Source organism: Camelus ferus, chromosome 22, assembly GCF_009834535.1.
Source record: "Camelus ferus isolate YT-003-E chromosome 22, BCGSAC_Cfer_1.0, whole genome shotgun sequence".
Taxonomy (NCBI): Eukaryota; Metazoa; Chordata; class Mammalia; order Artiodactyla; family Camelidae; genus Camelus; species Camelus ferus.
In genome coordinates, this window is record NC_045717.1 from 6103152 (window position 1) to 6110013 (window position 6862).

General features: G+C 47.3%; 1 long non-coding RNA gene across 1 annotated transcript; it reads left to right on the plus strand.

Annotated features, from left to right (window-relative positions):
• The first annotated feature begins 856 nt into the window (after window positions 1–856).
• LOC116659116 lies at window positions 857–2611 on the plus strand. The gene is made up of 3 exons (XR_004314423.1): window positions 857–1011; window positions 1506–1580; window positions 2475–2611. It is a non-coding gene; the product is annotated as an uncharacterized LOC116659116 (long non-coding RNA).
• Window positions 2612–6862: the final 4251 nt, after the last annotated feature.

Sequence of the window (6862 nt, forward strand, 5' to 3'; positions counted from 1 at the left end):
CTGAGGATCGGGAAGACTTCTTGGAGGAGGCGGCAGTTGGCTGGACCCTGAAGTATGAGTAGTCAGAGTTTGCCAGGTGAAAGAAGGGTGAAGGGTGAAGAGGGGGCAGCAAGTGTGGAGGAAGGGCATTTCAGCAGAGGGAGCAGCCAGCAGAAGGCACAGGAATGAAATTAGGAGTATCGGGAACTGCAAGCTCCGGGGTACAGGGCGTGTGGGAGGAAGGGAGGAGCAGACAGGCCCCCGGAGAGGATTAAAACCCACAGACACATACACATATGTGTGCCGTGGGCAAAGAAGGGAACCTCGAGTCCCTGACTTGGGTTTCATTTCCTGACCTTTGGGTTTGATTCTGCTGTATGACCTTGGGCAAGGCCCTCTCCCACTCTGGGCCTCTTGTCTGCATGTTAGGGGAGGGGAAGGGTCGTGGTAAAATCCATCGAGGGGGTCCTTGGTTGGGGCTGTGTGCGCTCAGCCATCCTTAGCAATGTGTATGCAATTCATTTACCTTAACCCTCCCTCCTGGGGTCAGGCCCAACCAGTCAACCCGGGAACTCCCGGGATGTGGACGGGGACATGGTGGGGCCAGGGAAGGACAGGCTGGCTCAGCCGGTCTGGGTACTGGCTGGGCTGGGTCAGCAGACAGCTGGGAAACTCTTTCTCACCATCTGTGGGGTGGTTCAGCCCACCGCTCATGGCCAGGGGCGGGGGTGGGGCAGGGGGCAGAGGCAGCCAGAACGAGGAAGCCTGGCCTTGAGTACCCGCTGTGAGCCAGGCCTGTGCCCAGGCATCCGTTCTATTGTCTCATTTAGCTCTCACTGAAACTGGTGTCTTATTCCCTCTCACAGATGGAGGGAAACCATGGCCCAGTCTGCACAGGGGAGAAGAGGTTTCAAGTCCATGGCCATCTCCAGAGTCTGGGCTCTTTCTTTTCTTCATCTATTCTATGCCCCCCATTGGTTTAGGTACCTTCCAAGCTCAAGGCAGAGATAATATGCTGGGAATCTCCTTCAGGTCAGCCTCTTGCACTTGCTGTCCTAGTTGTTGCCTATTTCAGGCATCCACACCTTTGCTCATGCTGTTCTGTCTGCCGGGAGTGCTCTGTTGCCTCTTTGTCTGCCGGACGAACTCCTGTTCATCCGTCAAAACCCGGGTTAACCAGCACCTTCTCCTAGAAGTGATCCATTAATTTTCCCTGGACAGAACCAGTCCCTGGCCCCTCTGGACTGCCTGTGCGCCTTTTAACTTTCTTCTTGTCTGCCCCCTTCACGGGAGGTTGTAGTATATACAGGCTTGTCTGTCTCATCAGCTGCATGATTAATAAGCTAAGCGTAGAGACTGTTCTTACTTATCTCTGGACTCTCAGCCTTTAATACAGGGCTCAGTACATACCAGGTGCTCAGGAAAGCCTGAATTTAACTGAAGTCTGTTTGAGTTGCAAAACTAGATCACGTTTGTTGAGCCTGTACTGTGTACAGCCCTATTCTAAATACTTCTCACATATGTAGTTCTCACCATGACCTCAAAAGGATGGGTTGTTATTATCACCACTTCACTGAAGAGGAAACTAAGGCTCAGAGAGGGTAAGTAACCAGCTCAAGATCACACAGCCAATTAGTAGACTAGACAGGGACTGTTTAATGCTGGAGTCTCCAGTCCTAACTTACACAACGCTATTTCTCAAACAAGCATGAGACGATTTGAACTGGAACTTGGATTAGCTTTTTTTTTCCTTCTAACAGCCAAGTATTTACTTTAGTACGTGTTAGAAAAAAAAGAACTATTGTATCAAACTCGTATTATTTTTGGTGAATTATTCTTCTTATAATTTCACTGTTCATCTTCAGTCTTAAGCTATATTCACTTGTTCATTTAAAAACCTTTAATAGGTGTGTGTTTATATTAATATGTATTCGGGAAAAAATGTAAGTTATGTTTTAAACTCATGACTTTGGGCTGTGATATAATTTCCTTTTTAAAAAATAAATTAAAATAATAACTGATTTAAAGGAAAAATTCAAGTAAAAACAGTAAAGATATAGAAAAAACATCTACATGATACTAGAATGAGAAAGTATTGCTTGCCTAGGCCCTGCCGCCCTCCTGGAAACAGTGGAAGAGGTAAGGACAGAGGGAGCCTGACCCTTAAGGAGACTGAAGGTTGTCTGGCCCCAGCTTTCCCCATATCCACCACCTGTCTATTCCTTTTCTTCCCTCAGCAGCCAGAGTGACTTTTGGAAAATGTAAGCCACATCCTGTCCCTCTCTTGTGCCCCCCTCCAATAGCTTTTTGTTGCATTTAAGACAAAGCAAACTCTTTCTCAAGGGGAAAAGGCCCTACATAAGCCAGCCTGTCCCAACCTATTTTCTCTCTTTCCCCACTGGCTGTGAGGTGGAGATCACATCGGCCTCGTTGCTATTACTGCCTCAGGGCCTTTGCACATGCTGTTTCCTCAGCTTAGATCATTCTTTTTCCAGATCTTCATGCAGATGCCTCTTTCTCAGCCACCTCGCCAGAGAAGCTGCTCGCTGCTGCCCTCCACAATGAGAAGTAGCTCCTCTAAGTACTCACAATCGCCTCACTCTGGTTCATTCATCTGGACAGCACCTCTAACACGATCCAGATTTTTTTTTTCTCTTTTTAAAAATCATTGTATTTTTCTGTTGTCCCATTAGAGAGAGAACTCTATCTTATCACTGCTGGGTCCCCGGAATTGTGTCTGGCACATAGTAGGTGCTCAGTAAATATATGTGTGAGTGAGTGGTGGTTGGGGGCGAGGGTGCTGGAGAATGGGTTTAATTAAGCTCAGGCATCCACTACTGGGAGGCCAGCTTCTCCAGAAACAGCTGAGAGGTTTGAGGTCCTCCAGATGAACAGTCCCGGCAGCTGAAACCAAAAATGCAGATGGGATTACTCACCCTCGGAGCCTGGTAACACTGGCACCAAAAACACTCCCCATCCAAACACATCACAACACTGTGGGCCCCTGCGTCGCTAGGGCCCCAGGTGGCAGCTGAGGCATTTGAGAGCTGGCAGCAGCTGAGCAGTGTGGGCACGGGTTGTGGGGGGAGGCCGGGGGGGAGGGTATAGAATGAACTAGGTCAAGGGTCATGGGTAGGGTGGCCCGGCCTGGGGACAGGCAGTGGCAATGGAGAAGGGGAGGGCTTCTGAGCACAGACCTTGAGAAAAGTCGCCTTGGAGAATGAGTGAGCTCAAAGTTGTTGAAAAAGAAAAATTGTACTTTTCAACTGAAGCCGACCACTCGGTTGTGAAATCTGTTCCCAAGACACTTTGCCTGCTTGAAAGGGGAAATGCTCTGCTTTCTTTCTTAGTTTTATAACAGCTGTACTGAAATATAATTTGCATGTCACATAATTCACCCACTAAAAAGGTACAATTCACCGGTTTTCAGTATATTCAGGGTGGTTCCACCATCACCACGATCCGTTCCAGAACATTTTCATCACCCCGAAAAGAACCCCCTTCCCGTTAGCAGCCACTCCCCATTCCTTCCTCCCCTCCCTTCAGCAATAGGCAACCAAGAATCTACTTTCTGTTTCTAAAGATTTTTGTCTCTGGACACTTAATATAAATGGAATCCCATTGTATGGGCTCCTCTGTAGCTGGCTTCTTTCACACAGCAGTCTTTCCAGGCTCACCCATGTCATCGGACAGATCAGTACTTCTTCCTTTTTGACAGCCAAGTAATGTTCCATTGTATGGATAGACCACACTTTATTTGTTTCCATTTGAGGGGGCAGGTCTGATGAATAATGCTGCTATGAACATTCAATAGGTTTTGTGTGGACGTAGGTTTTCATTTCCCTTGGGTATGTAACTAGGAGTGGAATCTACTTTCTTCTAAAAGGACAAAAATAATCCCCCAAGTCAAAATATATATCGCAAGAGTGGATTTAAAAATGTCACTCGTAGCTGTGACAGAACAAGTGACCTTCATGAGCATGACGGCTACAGCTGAGCCTGGCACATACTAGAAGCTCAGAGAATATTTTCGAATGAATGCTCAAACGCTTACACATTCTGGTATCCCCAGCAAAAAGGCACAGGGATGGAGATGCGGCAAAAAATGGGTCTCTATCCATTCATTCATTCAATCCATAGAGTAGTGCAGAGTAGTTCATTCAATGTCATTTGTACATAATCAACTGTTGAGAGTTCCCTGGACGAAGCTGGAGAAGTCCCTACCCTTGTGTGTGAGGAAGGTGGCCGAGAAGGGAAAACAGACAAGTAAACAGCTCCGTGACACAGGAAGGCAAGTGGGACACTTGTCTGCCCCCTCTCATCTTTGCTGTTTCCTTTTGGAGCCAGTGGCGCTTCCCTCAAGATCTCGGCGTGGGGTTCCTCTTGTCCCCAGGGCAGAAGTGGCAGTGGCAAGAGAAGACTCCATCTTCAGGTGGCGCTTGGTCTGCCTTCAAGGACTGGTCCGTGGGCGCCCCTGCTCCTTTTTGTCCCATATCAAGGACTTACCTTACTCGTTTATGGAGAAAAAAGCATCTTGCATATTGCCTTTTTCTGTCTGGGGACCACTGTTCTCCTGAGTTCAGCCCAAGCTGTGTGGGTGCCTTGGGTTCAGAGATGAACAAAGATGGTCCCTGTCCTCCTGGACCTGCAGCCTGGTGGGCAAGACACAGGGGCCACAAGCAGCCCAGAAGGGTAAGAGGACTCAGATGGGGACATGCACTGGAGCTGCCCCTCGGACTCCTGTCAGAATATACAACCTCCCATGTTTTATTACCTTGTCAGGCATATTCTTACAACAGTTCCTGGTACACTTGGAGTTTTAATGTGTATATTTTTTTAAAGAAGAAATTCATTTGTTCATTCACAAATATTTATTGAGTACCTACTATGTGCCAGGTCCTCAGAACAACAAAGAGAGAGGTAAAATTTTGCCTTGAATCTTGAGTGCGTCATAATTGGGCAAGAGAGAAAAAGTGAAATCACAGAGACCCCTGAGTGTGTGCCGTGATGGGGAGGCACAGGAGAGAGATTACTTTTATTCTATCTCAGATATATTTTCCTCAATTAGAATATAATAATATATCCATATATGTGTTATATATTATTTTAGTCATGTATCTTGCATGTATTCTGTTCTCATCTGGGTTATATGTAATTATATGTATTATTCTTGCTTTTAACTTTTTTCCTTGAAGTTTAGTTGATTTACAATGTTGTGTTAGTTTCTGGTGTACAGCACAGCGATTCAGTTATACATATATATTCTTTTTCATATTCTTTTTCATTATAGGTTATTGCAAGATACTGACTGTAGTTCCCCGTGCTAGATAGTAGGACCCTGTTGTTTATCTCTTTTATATATAGTAGTCTGTATCTTTAAATGTTATATTTTCACTTTTCTTCTCAAAAGATATTTGATATCTTTCTCCGGTATCTTTGGGTTTCATCTTTTTAACAATAGAGTCTTTTCTAAAAGATGCTTTTTCTTCGTGATTTTAATGGTGATGCCTTTTTCCATGGAGAAAATTTAGAAAATACAGAAGAAATAAATACACAAATTAAAATTGCTCCTCATGTCACGTCACCTAGAGACCAGAATTGTCTGCCTGCTGTGGTCTTTTCTTCTAGTCTTTCTTCTCGACTCTATGCAGTGTTCTGTATATTCTTACTAAGACACATGGTGTTTGATTTTAATGATACTGATAGAGGTGAGGTGTCTCAGAGGATGAAACATCTACACCTCCTTTCCCAGAGGAGGCCTTGATTTTTTTCCTCTCTGGGTCACCAGTCACCCTGTCTGGCTACTAAATTGAGGAGCTGGGGGCAGAGCCAGCCAACCCCACGGTGGTTAGGGTTTCTGGGAGGCCCGGGCCCAGGGTTCTGAGGCTGTGCCCAAGGCTGGGGAGTCGGCCTGGCTCCAGAACCTGAGTCCTTGTTCACCCTGGGGTGGGGGTGGGGGTTGGAGGGAGAGCAGGTGAATTACTGGGGGTGGGGAGGAGTCAGTTGGCCCCCCTCCCCCAGCAAAGGTTCTAAATAAGGCCCTGGAATCTGCTGTGTCAAGAGACAGCTGAGAATCCATGTGGCCCCGTGTCCTCTGCACCCGGCCCCAGAGTGACATGTGTGGGGTGGGGGGATGTTGGAAAGCCAAGACCCACCACCCAACATGTAGCCTCTCTGAGAAAGGAGCTTATCAGAGAAAAGAAAAGTGCTTGATAGCCATGAAATGTTCAGCCCAGCCTGGAAGTGGAATTCCTGGTTCTCTTTATCACATGGTGGTGGTCAGGTTTTCATTCAGCCAGAAAAAGAACACCCACAGGAGGTTGGGTGCTGTGAGCAGTCTCACAGAACCCTCCTGATGGTTCTAGGAGGTTCGAGGAGGTGTCTCTGCCCCCTTCACGGCAAGGCCAAAACTGAGTTAGGAGAGGTGGGGTGACATGTCTGCGGTTCCGTGGGGTTGAGATGACTCTAAAACGGGCATTGTTAATCCGATGCTCTCCATCCCGGGCTGTCCTGGGCCCTGTTTGTGGCTCCCTTCTCTGCATTCTGCAGGGCAAACTTCTCAGCCTCTGGCCCCACCTCCCCCTCACTTCCTCCCTCCATCACAGCAAAGGCAGGAAACACAGGCGCCCCGTCTCAGCTTCCCAGCAGCCCCCAGCCCTGGCCTTCACATATAAATATTTATCTAGTGAATTAATAAACAAAGGGAGAGGAGGCCTGTAGATAAAACCAGGCTGGAGCATAATCCCCCACACAGGTTCTCCTGGAGGGTTCTCTGTGCACAGCTGCAGTGCTGTGTGTGTGTGTGCGTGTGTGTGTTTTGGTGGTGGTGATGGGGGGGTGATAAAAAGAGTCAGATAGTGGAGTGCAGTGGTTTGACATGCAG